Genomic DNA, 13233 nt, shown 5'->3' on the forward strand with positions numbered 1-13233 from the left:
CACACAGTACCCTTAGTAAGTCATGACTTTTATTTAATATAATAATTTGAACATTTTAGTTTGGAAGAAGAATAAAACAAAAACATTAATAAGCATAAATATTTTACATTTTCCATTTTAGCCACTTTGAAAATTGTAAAAACAAAAAAAATAGATTTTCTACCTTTGTAACACAAACACAAATTATTGTAGGCACTTAATAATGTTCATTGAGTTGAGCTTTTTCCTTTTATTAGAACCAAATTTGTTGCTGGAATCAATTTAAAGCAATTAGGCAATAACCAAATGTAAGCAATATAGGAAAATTTATCTCATTGCAAAAAACCATGTTTATTAAAAGTGTGGCATTGACTCAAAAATAAGGTCCTTAATATTGTCTTGCTTTTCAAGGTATTTATGTTAATACGTGGTATGACTTTTTTCAGACATATGTCTGTGCAAATTTATTTATGCTCATATGAAGAATAGTAGAGTATATTGGTACACTGGTATAATGAATTGCAAGTGGATCTGAGAGTTAAGATCCACACTGGTTGTTTGACCTTGGGCAATAGTATTTCAGATAATTCTCTTAAGACTGAAAGCTGCAAAGAATTTCCTGTTTTGCATTGGTAGAAGGAATCTCCATACCAGAAGTTTTCTACACAGAGAAAATCATAAGACTGTGCATAAGTGTAACCTTAGATAAATTACCTGACTTCTGGGCTGACCTTAGTTGTTGATCTGTAAAATGAAGAAATTGAACTGAACGACATCTAATATCTTCCAGTTCTATTTTCTTATTTTAAAGTGGTCTAATAGACTTCCTTTCCGAACTTATTAAAAATTGTCACTTTCAGAGTTCCTCTGCTTTAAAGAAATCAATGTTTTTCTTAACTTTTGATCATAGGATCATAGATGAATGGTTTATTCTTTGTAGGGGTGTGGTGGTCTCAGAGGTCATCTTGTCCAAGCCCTTCATGTTGTCAATGGAAGAACCAACTGACTTGTTTCTTCCTCTGTCTATTATGCTACCCTGGGGTGAAAATGTCTTAGGAATAGAATAGACTGCAATATAAAAAAGTCTGAGATCCTGGGTACTAGTTTTTATTCATATGATTAGCTAATTATGAGACATGGGAAAAGTTTCTAGAGTTCTCTGATAATAGTCACCCCCATTTTCAACCTAATAACAATAACTGCTGCCTCCTGTCTAACCTCTTAGCTCTGACATGATGATGAATCCGATCACATCCCATTTTGCTTCTGACTTTTGGTAAAATAATCATACCAATCATATCACACACAAACACATTCAATTAAGAAAAAAAGACTGAAAGCCAATGATGAATTCCACCAGCCCGTTGTCCTACTTCAGGAATGAATATCTAGAGGATTTCTGAGAAGAGATAGAGAATCAATGAATACTGAGTTTATAGATTTCTGTAGGTGGCATTAGGTTGTCAGCTTCTATAGACAATATGAACATCAGCATCCATGTTTGTCTTCACAGTAGTGATCAGATACATGTTTAAGAAAACACTTTGGGGGAGATGGGGAGAGAATGCACCTGTGACATTTTTAGGTTATAGCTTAATTTTCATTATTAACCTTTTCTCTATCATTTTATATGTTTAGACAATGAACAAAACAATAAAGCATGCCCTGATTTGTATGTTTGTCAATTATCAAAGTATAACTGCGTACACTGAAAATTCTCATGAGGCAATTTGAACTGGATCCAGCTCACCTCTGTCTATACCCGTTCCTTGAGAAGTGTCTATGCCCACTCTCACCTTAGAACAGGACTTGCATGTGGGACTAACCAAGACACTGGACATGATGGCTCCACTTGTAATTTGCTGTATAGGCAACATGGCTGACTCCAAGAAAGATCTTAGTGAGTGGGACAGTGGGAAATGTTGGACTTGCAATCAGCAGATACCTCTGTTTGAATTCCTATTTTCTGATCCTTTACTACATAACAATGTGTTTAGACTCTTTGAGCTTCAGTTTCCTCCTCTGTAAACTTATTTTGATACTTGAACGGATCTGTGAAATAGGGATACTTTTATCTTCCCAGGGGCAGCTGGATGGTACAGTAGAAGGAGCGCTGGACCTGGAGTCAGGAAGACTCATCTTCCTGAGTTCAAATCTCTCCTCAGACAGTTATTAGCTGGGGGACCCTGGGCAAGTTGCTTACTTTATTTGTCTCAGTTCCTCATCTCTAAAATGGACAAAAGAAAGAATGGCAAATCCCTCCAGTATCTCTGCTAAGAAAAATCCCAAATGGGGTCCTAAAGAATGCTACACAATTGATATGATTGAATACCTGTCATAACTCATTGGGGTAGCTAGGTGGGGCAGTGGATAGAGTAGTGGTCCTGGAGTCAGGAGGGCTTGAACAAATTTGACCTCAGTTACTTATCAGTTGTGAGACCCTGGGCAAGTCACTTATCCTTGATTGCCTGAAAAGAAAAACATAACTTTTTGGGTTTTTGTAAGGATCAAATGAAGTTACTTAAGAAATGAACTTTGTAAATTTTTGAGTTTTATGTGTTTGGTTTTTTTTATCATTTTGGTTTTTAGTCATTAAATCAACAGGGCATTTATTAAAATTCCTACTATGTTCTAGATACTATCCTTAGGCTTGGGATTATAAAAACAAAATAGTCCTTATTCTCAGGCAGCTGTGTTCTACTGGGACATGAGGAATAGGGAATAATATGTCCAGCAAAGTAAATACAAAAATATATATACAAAGTAGAAATAATTTTGCTGGGAGGGTACTAACAATAGGGGATCATAATAGGCTTCCTATAGAAAGGAGGTTTTGAAAGACTCTAGGGAGTCTAAGAGGCAGAGAGGAAGAGAAAGATATTGTATTCTACATAGGGGTTTAACCTATGCAAAGGCATGGAGATAAGCCAGAGAGTATCCAGAGCAGAGCATCCAGGTTAGTGAAGGCCCTTGAGTCCACATCACATGAGGATCCATTGAAAAAAGTGGGCAGATTTAGCAAGGGACAATAATAGCTGTCTCCAAGTATTTGAAAAGTTATTATATGAAAGGATGATTCCCTGGTACTGCTGGACTTAAGTGTTAGAGGAGGAAACTGGACATGATACTTATCTTGAGGGCTTTCTGGAAGGTTAAGGAACCCCCTCCAGGGGTCCTGGGTTCTCAGGAGTCTTCAAGCAGAGGCTGAAAAACCATTGTCTGGCATGCTAGTGAGAAATTCTTTCATGTATGCATTAGACTATATGGCAGCCAAGGCTCCTTCCTGCTCTCAGATTTTTTTGTTTAGAGGAAGGCAAAAAAGCAAGTCAGGCAAGAATGTAGAATGTGTAATGAATAATTTGTGAATACCAATCCAGTAAAGTTTTTGTTTTATCCTAGAGGCAAGAGGAAAGCATTGGAGTATTTAAAAAAAAAACTTTTATTGGTGTCTCTTGTTCTTGCTATCAGTCATTTTTCATACCCATACTCTTCAGTTTGAACCTTTCTTGTGACAAAGACAATTAATGAAAAAGAGAATCCACTACAGAGATAGTATCTGAAAATGCATATAATATCTGGGCTATTATTCTCCCATTTCTCTGTAAGAAGGGTGTTTCAGTATTTTTTTAGAAATTTTTTTCATTGGTTTTTCTGTTAGTCAACTTTGTTTTTTCTTTATGGTGTGTACTATTTTATTTGGCCACTAGGTGGCACAGTGGTAGAGCAGACCTGGAATCAGAAAGCAACATCTTCCTGAGTTCAAATCCTGCCTCAGTTATTAGTTGTTGACCCTGAGAAAGTCACTTAATCCTGTTGGTTTCCATTTCCTCATCTGTAAAATGAATTGGAGAAGGACATGGCAAACCACTCCATTATTTTTGCTAAGAAAACCTTAAATGGGGTCACAATTTCAGATGTGAGTGAATAACATTCTTTTGGTTCTGATTATTTTACTCTTCTTCATACAAGTTTTCCCATTTATCTGTGAAATAAATGACAATCGTTACTCTTTCTGGAGTATTAATTATTGGCATTCCTCTGATACTTCTTGGACAAGAGAGGGAATGATAATAGACTAGGGGTTCTGGACTAATCTAAAATTTCTTTTTAATAATTATTTTGCAATAAAAAACTTTTACAGATTAAATTGGAGGTGTTGCATATGGCCACACCCTCAGAATCACTGTAGCAAAAAGAATTTCAAACTGATTTGCATATCTTGCCCATAATAGCCTCTTATTCTAATTTAAAGTTTACATTTAGCCTTCCTTTGGTGTGCTTTCAAAGTCCTGTGAGTATTTCATTATGTAAGATCAGTCATTTTCCCATATATGAAATCAGAGACACAATAATCACACTTAACGCTGAGAATAATTCCTAAAAGAAGTGTTATACCTGTTTAACAAGTTCCCAACACTAGGGCATAGTAAATCAGAGTCATTTAGCCATTTATGCCAAAAAAAAAAAAACCCCATTGCTTTTGGGGCAGCTAGGTGGGGCAGTGGATAGAGTATGGCCCTTGGAGTAGGGAGGATTTGAACTCGGACAATAATTACCTAGCTATGTGATCTTGGGCAAGTCACCTTACGCCACTACCTTGCAAAAACCTAAAAAAACTGCTTTGAATAATATTGGAAAGCAAAGTATATTCCCTTTTTCCTCAAGAGGCAAAAAGTGCTAAAAAACTTGATACTTTAACCTTTTAGTTTAAGAAAAGCAAAAAAGCACACATAATCAACTCTGTCCAAGTGGAAGTTGTGTATAGTACATGACATTCCCTAAATACATAGCAGGCAAGTAAATGTACAAGTTCCTCACCAAAGATTTATTTTAATGAAAACTTAAAAAGAAAAAAATATCAATCTACATTTCTTGGAAAACTGTCTTTTTGAATTTTTTGTTAAGCATCCAGAATGTGGAATCAAACTATCAAAGCTGGAAGACACCTTTTAAGGATTATCTAGTTCAGTCCCCTTCTTTTTAACAAAGAAGAAAACTGAGACCTGAAGAAGGGAAGTCATTTGTTCAAAGTAGCACAGTCAAAAAACTGATAGCAGAACTGAGATCTCCCAACTCTGTATAATTCATTTTTTTAGTATATTTGTATCTTTGTTGGAATTCAAATGACAAATCTTGTTATATCAAACATTATTAAAACCACTCTTTCAGAAAATATTTCCAAATGTTCATAGACCATCCATTTATTTCTAAAAATGCTTGACATAAAATCCTAGTACAAAAAAGGGGGTACCATTCCTTGAGGTTTACTTTTTTTTAGGTTTTTGCAAGGCAAATGGGGTTAAGTGGCTTGCTCAAGGCCACACAGCCAGGTAATTATTAAGTGTCTGAGACCAGATTTGAACCCAGGTATTCCTGACTCCAAGGCCAGTGCTTTATCCACTACACCACCTAGCTGCCCCAAGTTTCCTTGGGGTTTATTTAAAGAAGTTTATTCTATGAAAAGGGGAAATAGTAAATGAAATCTCTAAATAGTTGGAGTACCTTGTTGCAAATTCTACACAAGCAGAGAATGGTTACTATTTTCTTAAAGAAAACATTTTTTAAAAATAAAATAAAAATCCTTTAGTTCTTTTTTAGGCTCCACCTTAGGAAAAGTACTTTGGCAACTGTATGAAAGATGATATGCACATAAACAATTACCTACTGGTTTTCACTTGTTCTTCCTATGGAATGAGTTCACTTCCTTTTCTGGTCATTCATTTCTATGATGACATCTTTGATGCTGGTTTTCCTATATGATTCTTCAATAAAAATAGTTTGCATCCTACTCATATCTACCATTAACCTTATCATTGTCTTTTGAATAACTTGTAGCTTAAATTCTTCAGAAATTAAGATAGTATTCTTTGATTAGAAGTCATATAATATTATTTGAAAAATATTTTGATTAATATATGTAAACTAATTTTCATATTAGTCTAAGCAAAACACAAGGTAGTTGTTTCCTCAAAATAACTTAATGGTTCAATGTTTCCTCAAAATAATTCAGTGTAATCAAATACATGTGATTTTTTTTTTTTGGTGGTGTGGCGACCCAAATGACAGCTTCCATTTATTTGAGACTAATGAAGGCAGAAAGGGGGAAAAATTAAGGGTGCCAAAAGAAGATTTTGTAGTTTTGTAGGCAGAGGATTAATGCTGAATGAATAAAGTATAGTAATGAATAAAATGACTTCCTGGAATTAATGAATTTGCAAAATATCCTGGTGAAGCAGATCACTGTTTTCTATCAGGTCCTCCTTCCCACTCTTAGCTTGGCACTGTGTTTACAAACTTACTCAGTATATACCTAAAGAAGGAATCAGAAAAAAGATGGCAGAGTAAATAGTAAATCACCATTACTCTCCCATATTCACCTCCAACAACTATAAAATAGCTCTCCAAAACAAATTTTGGAGCATCAGAAGTAGCATAAGCTATCTCTTAACCCAAGAAACTTGGAAGATCAAGAAAGGTCTATCTCACTTGGGTAAAAGGAAAGCACAGTCTAAGACAGGAAGTGTCCAGCAAACTAGCAGCAAGCACCACCTCAGTAAACCAGGGGATACCCTGAGCCCCACTTTGATGGAGCAGGCAAACACCAATATTAGGCACCAGTATGTGCCTCAGTATAGCTAGGAGAATGGGCAAACTACAGTTCTGAGAAACACCACAACATAGCCCTGGACAAAGAGGCAGCTTCCAGTAGCCAGACCACTTCAGCGTGGCCCCCAGGAAATGCAGAAACACCCCACTGGCCTCAGCACATGTCAAACACAAGCACTAGGCCCCTAGCTCGGGGAATTTGACAGAGCCCCTCCAGCAGAGCCAGTAACTCCCCACCCCACCCCCTCAGCACAGTACCAGACACAAGGGTACCCATAGGTCTCAGAGTAACATCAGTGTTGCACAGATAAGACCTGAAACCCCAAACATAGAAGGCCTGAGATAGTTCGCTTTCCACCTAGGGAACTGAGTTCAAATTTAAAAGAAAGTTTAAAAAGTCAAAAAAAGATGAGCAAAAAAAAAAAAAACCCCAACCAACAAAAAAGAATCTGACCATAAAAGTTACTATGGTGACAGGGAAGATCAAGACACAAGCTCAGAAGAGGACAACAATGTCAAAATACCAAGAGGTGAAACACCAAAAATTGGGATGTTGTTTCAAGTCCAGAAAGAACTCATGGGTGAGCTCAAAAAGAAGTTTAAAAATCATACAAGAGAAGCAGAAGATAAATTGAGAAAAGAAATGAAAATGATGCAAGAGAATTATGGGGAAAAAGTCAACAGAGTAGGAAAAAGAAAACTACTTAAAAAGTAGACTTGACCAAATGGAATCGGAGATTCAAAAATTCGCTGAACAACTCCTTATAAAGTATAATTGATGCAGTGGATACAGGACCAGCCCTGGAGTCAGGAGTACCTGAGTTCAAAAGTGACCTCAGATAATAATTACCTAGTTGTGTGGCCTTGGGCAAGCCACTTAAATCCATTTGCCTTGCAAAAAACCCTAAAACAAAAGTACAATTGACCAAAGGTAAAAGGAGGTACAAAACCTGAGGAAAACAACTCCTTAAAAATTAGAATTAGACAAGTGAAAGCTAATAATAGCTAGAATCCATCAAAGAAATTTTTTTTTAAAAATGAAAAAATAAAAGAAAATGTAAAAAAAAAACCTCATTGGAAAAACAACTGACCTGGAAAACAGATCCAGAAGAGACAATGTCAGAATCATTGGACTACCTAAAAATCATAATCAAAAGGAAAACCTGGACAGCCTCCAAGGAAACCTGTCCCAATAATCTGGAACCAGAGGGAAAAGTAGGCATTGAAAGAATCCATAGATCACCTCAGGAAAGAGATCCCAAAATAAGAACTCCAAATGTAGCCAAATTACAGAATTATCAGATGAAAAAAAAATTATTGCAAGTGGCCAGGAAGAAACAATTCAAATAGCAGGGAGTCACAATCAGGATTATACAGGATTTAGTAGCTACAACATTAAATGACTGAAAGTCATGGAACATGGTATTACAGAAAACAAAAAAATTAGGAATATAATCAAGAAATTACTTGCCCAGTGAAATCAAGTATGATATTCCAAGTTAAAAAAAAGTCATTCAATGAAATAGAAGATTTCAACTTTTCAGAAGGAGAGTTGAATAAAAATTTGACCTCCAATATCAAGACAAAAGAGAAGCTTAAAAAAGGGAAAAAGAGAAAAGAAAACATAAGAAATTTAATGAATATGAACTATCTATATCCCTTCATGGAAAGATGATACTTGTAATTCTTTAAAATTGCACCACTAATAGTACAGCTAGAAGAAATATACATAGACAGAGGATATATGTATATGTGTGTGTGTGTATAAAGTAAATTTCAGGGAATGACATTAAAAATAATTAGGTGATGAGAAAGATGGGTACAGAAGGAAGAGAGAGGTAGAGGGGAAGCTAGGTGGCACAGTGAATAGAGCACTAGCCTTGGAGTCAGGAGTACCTGGGTTCAAATCCGACCTCAGACACTTAATAATTACCTAGCCGTGTTGCCTTGGGCAAGCCACTTAAGCCTATTACCTTGGAAAATCTAAAAAAAAAGAGAGAGAGGTAGAATGGGGTAAATTATTTCACACGATGAGACATGAAAAGCTTATCACAGCAGCATGAAAAATCAAAGGGTTGGTGATGGACATTGTTGAACTCTCATCAATATTAGCTCAAGGAAGGAATAATATACACAATAAATTGAATATAGAAATCTATCTTACCCAGAAGGGAAGTAGGAGGGTTATACATGTGCTATCATGGGCAGGGTAAGGACTGAGAGAAGAGCAGACAGATCACAGGAGGTGGTAGACAGAAACAAAATACTGTTGAGGATTAAAAGAGTAAAAGGAGAGAGAGAAACAAATAGGAAGAAAAATAGAATGAAGGGAAATATAAAGTTAATAATCATAACTAGAAATGTGAAGGGGATGACCTCTCCCACAATGAAAGATGATAGTAGAGTGGATCAAAACCCAGAATCCTACAACTTGATGTTTTCAAGAAACACACTTGAAACAGAGAGACAAATACAGAGTAAAGGTAAGGGACTGGAGCAGTATCCATTATGCCTCAAGTAAAAAAAACAAAGGGAGTAGCAATCTTAATCTCAGATAAAATAAAATTAAAAATAGACCCAATTAAAAAAAAGATAAGGAAGGAAATCACATCTTGTTAAAAGGTACCATAGACAATGAAGGAATATCAATGCAAAATATTTATATTTATATATATGCACCAAGAGGTATAACATTCAAATTCTTTTTTATTTTTAATATTTTTAAATTTGTTTAAGGCAATGGGGTTAAGTGAGTTGCTCAAAATCACACAGCTAGGCAATTATTAAGTGTCTGAGGACAGATTTGAACTCAGGTACACCTGACTCTAGGGCAGGTACTCTATCCACTGTACCACCTAGCTGCTCCAACATCCAAATTCTTAGAGAACTTAAGTGAGGTACAGGTTCATGAACAAACAAGAGATAGAGAGCATTACAAATTATAAAATAGATAATTTTACTTGTATTAAATTAAAAAAGCTTTTGCACAAACAAAACCAATGCAATCAAATTAGAAGAAAGCAGAAAGCTGGGAAATAAACTTTTATGTATTTAATTATTTTGTTTTATTTTCCCAGATTACATGCAAAAACAAGTTTCAAAATTTATTTTTAAAACCTTGAGTTCCAAATTCTTTCCCTTCCTCACATCCCAGTTCCCCTTATTGAGAAAACAAGTTATCTTATATAGAAATGTGTGGTCATGATAAAACATTACCATAACAGTCATGTTTCTTTTTTTAATGTTTAAAATAAATTTATTTACTTTTGAATTTTATAATTTTCCCCCAAATCTTGCTGCCCTCCTCCCACCCCCTACAGAAGGCAGTCTGTTAGTCTTTACATTGTTTCCATGCTATACATTGATCTAAATTGAATGTATTGAGAGAGAAATCATATCCTAAAGAAAAAATATGATTAATAACAGGGTTTTTTAAAAATTAAAGGTAATATAGTCTTTGTTCAAACTCCACAATTTTTTCTCTGGATACAGATATATATTCTCCATCTTCAATATCCCCAATTGTCCCTGATTGTTGCACTTATGAAATGAGCAAGTCCATTAAGGTTGATCATCAAGTCCATATTCTTCTAGTTCTATTCATCTTGCTCGGCATCAGTTCATGCAAATCCCTCCAGGCTTCTCTGAATTCCCATCCCTCCTGGTTTCTAATAAAACCATAGTGTTCCATGACATATACCACAATTTGTTCAGCCATTCCCCAGTTGATGGACATTCACTCAATTTCCAATTCTTTGATACCACAAATAGAGCTGCTATGAATATTTTTTGTACAAGTGATGTTTTTACCCTTTTTCATGATCTCTTCAAGGTATAGACCTGGTAGTGGTATTGCTGGATCAGAGGGTATGCACATTTTTATTGCCCTTTGGGCATAATTTCAAATTGGTCTCCAGAAAGGTTGGATGAGTTCACAGCTCCACCAGCAATGCATTAGTGTCCCAGATTTCCCACATCCCTTCCAACATTGATCATTGTCCTTTCTGGTCACATTGGCCAGTCTGAGATGTGTGAGGTGTTACCACAGAGATGCTTTAATTTGCATTTTTCTAATAAGTCATGATTTTTCATATGTCTATGGATAGCTTTTATTTCCTCATCTGTAAATTGCCTTTGCATATCCTTTGACAATTTGTCAAATAGTCATGTTTCAAGAGTAAACATAATCCCTTACCCCACCCCAAGAAAAGGGAAACCTCAAGAAAAATAAAAATAAAAAATATGTATCAATCTGTAGTCATACAACATCAGCTCATGTGTCCTTCAGAGTTGTCTTGGATCACAGCAATGCTGAGAAAAGGTAAATTATTTACAGCTACATCAAACATTGCTATTACTTTGGTTATAGTACATTTCCCATTTGCTCATGTAAGGTTTTCTTTTTTAATTGAGAGCATCCTGTTCATCATTTCTTATAACAGAACAACATTTCATCACAATCAAATAACTGGGAAAATTGGAAGACTAATGCACTTTTTGTGGAGTTGTGAACTGATCCAAACACTCTGGAGATCAATTTGGAACTATGGTCAAAGGACAATAAAACTGTGCATACCCTTTGATCCATTAATACCACTACTAGCTCTGTATCCCAAAGAGATCATAAAGAAGGGAAAGGACCAAAACAAAGAAAAATATGTATAGCAGCCCTTTTCATGGTGGCAAAATATCAGAAATTGAAGGAATTCCCATCAATTGGGGAATGGCTGAATACGCTGTGGTTTGTGAATATAATGGAAAACTATTGTTCAATAAGAAATGATGAACAGGCAGATTTCAGAAAAACCTGGAAAGACTTATATTGATACAAAGTGAAATGAGCAGAACTAGGAAAACCTTGTATCAGCAACATTTTGGACTGATGTAGTTCTCAGCAACACAATGATCCAAGACAAGTACAAAACATTCAAGAAGAAAAATGCTATCCACATCTAGATAAAGCACTGATGGATTCTGAATGAAGATTGAAGCATTCTTTTTTATTTCTTTCCATGTTTCCTCTTTTATAGGTGACTAACATGGAAATATGGCTTATATGATAGCACATGTATAATCTCTATCAAATTGCCTACTATTTTTCAGAAAGGGGAAGGGGAGTGAGAAAAATTTGGTTTTCAAAATCTTGTAAAAATGACTGCTAAAATTGTTTTGACATGCAATTGGGAAAAAAATAAAGTACTATTAAAAACAAAGAGAGAATCTCCAAGTGAAAAAAAAAAGAAGGAATCATATCTGAGAGGAAAGATCTAGATTTGAGATTCTGAGAGTTTCTTGTTGGGGATAAAGTAAAATGAAGAAACATGCCCAACCAAGGGCTGGGAGGAGAACTTGTGCAATCCTGACCAATTCTCAGTCCTATTTGGGTGGCATTCACACTTAGCAGGCACTTCCATTGCTGCCAAGATCATGGGCAGCAAAAAGATTGTCTCAGCACAAGCAGTTACAAGATTGTAAGTAAGTAACAGAAAGCAACAAATACTAAGGATGGGCTGATTCATTGCAAATGATCCCCTAAGTGCCTGCCCCGCATGTTGTTTTACCAATTGTTAGCAGTTTGCTATTTCTATTCCTTCTCTCTCTATTGCAATAATACAGCAGAGCAATTCACTTCTCAGGTTCTTTCCCATCTACCAGTCAGAGACCTGTCCAATGAAATCAGCAAGATGAGGCATACTAGGTGAATTGGGGGTAGCCCAATCTCATTTGGTTATACAGCCCATAAACAAAGGGCTTGAATTAAGGAGGCATAGGGAATATGTAGAATTGTGAAAAGAGCAGAGAATCAAGAGCGTGGACTTAATTGTATGACATTGGACAATCCCTAAATCTCTCTATTGTTGAGTCATTTCAGTGATACCCAACTCTTTGTGACCTAATTTGGGGTTTTCTTGGTAGAGATACCAGACTGGTTTGCAGTGTTAAGTGACTTGCTCAGGGTCACACAACTAGTAAGGATCTGATGCCAAATTTGAATTCAAAAAGATGAGTTTTCCTAATTTTTGATTTAATACTATATCCACTGTTGTCTTTTGATTTCTCTGTGTCTTGTTTATTAATCTCTACAATAACTGAATTATTGAATGGTAAACTTGAAATGTCCCTTAATTTATTAATATCTTTCTATTTTACTTAAAAGTTTCTCATTAGAATTGACTGAACTGTTTGTGAAAGTACACTGAAAAATTGAACATGTTATTTGAATGCAAGATACTGTTTTGGTGACAGGGATTAGTCTATATTTTCATACATAGATTAGTATGTTGTGTGAGGGTGAGGAATACTAAGGAAAGATAAAATTTGATCCTTGCCCTTGTTGCTCAGTTGTGTCTAACTCTTTCTAATCCCATATGGGGCTTTATTGGCAAAGATAAGGGACTGGTTTTCTTTCTCTAGTTCATTTTACAGATAAGGAAACTGAGGCAAACAGCATGAAGTGATTTGTCTAGGGTCCCACAGTTAGTAAATGTCTGAGATCACATTTCAAGTCAGGTCTTTCTGACTCCAGTCCCCCAGCTGCCTTCTGAGTTTAAAATCTAGGACTTTAAGTTAAAGGTTTAAAAACTTTAGTAAATGTCACTGGACTAAAGGAAGAAGGTGTGGTCTAATAGAAGAATTAGGAGTGAGCAA

Source organism: Macrotis lagotis, chromosome 1 (genome assembly GCF_037893015.1).
Source record: "Macrotis lagotis isolate mMagLag1 chromosome 1, bilby.v1.9.chrom.fasta, whole genome shotgun sequence".
Taxonomy (NCBI): Eukaryota; Metazoa; Chordata; class Mammalia; order Peramelemorphia; family Peramelidae; genus Macrotis; species Macrotis lagotis.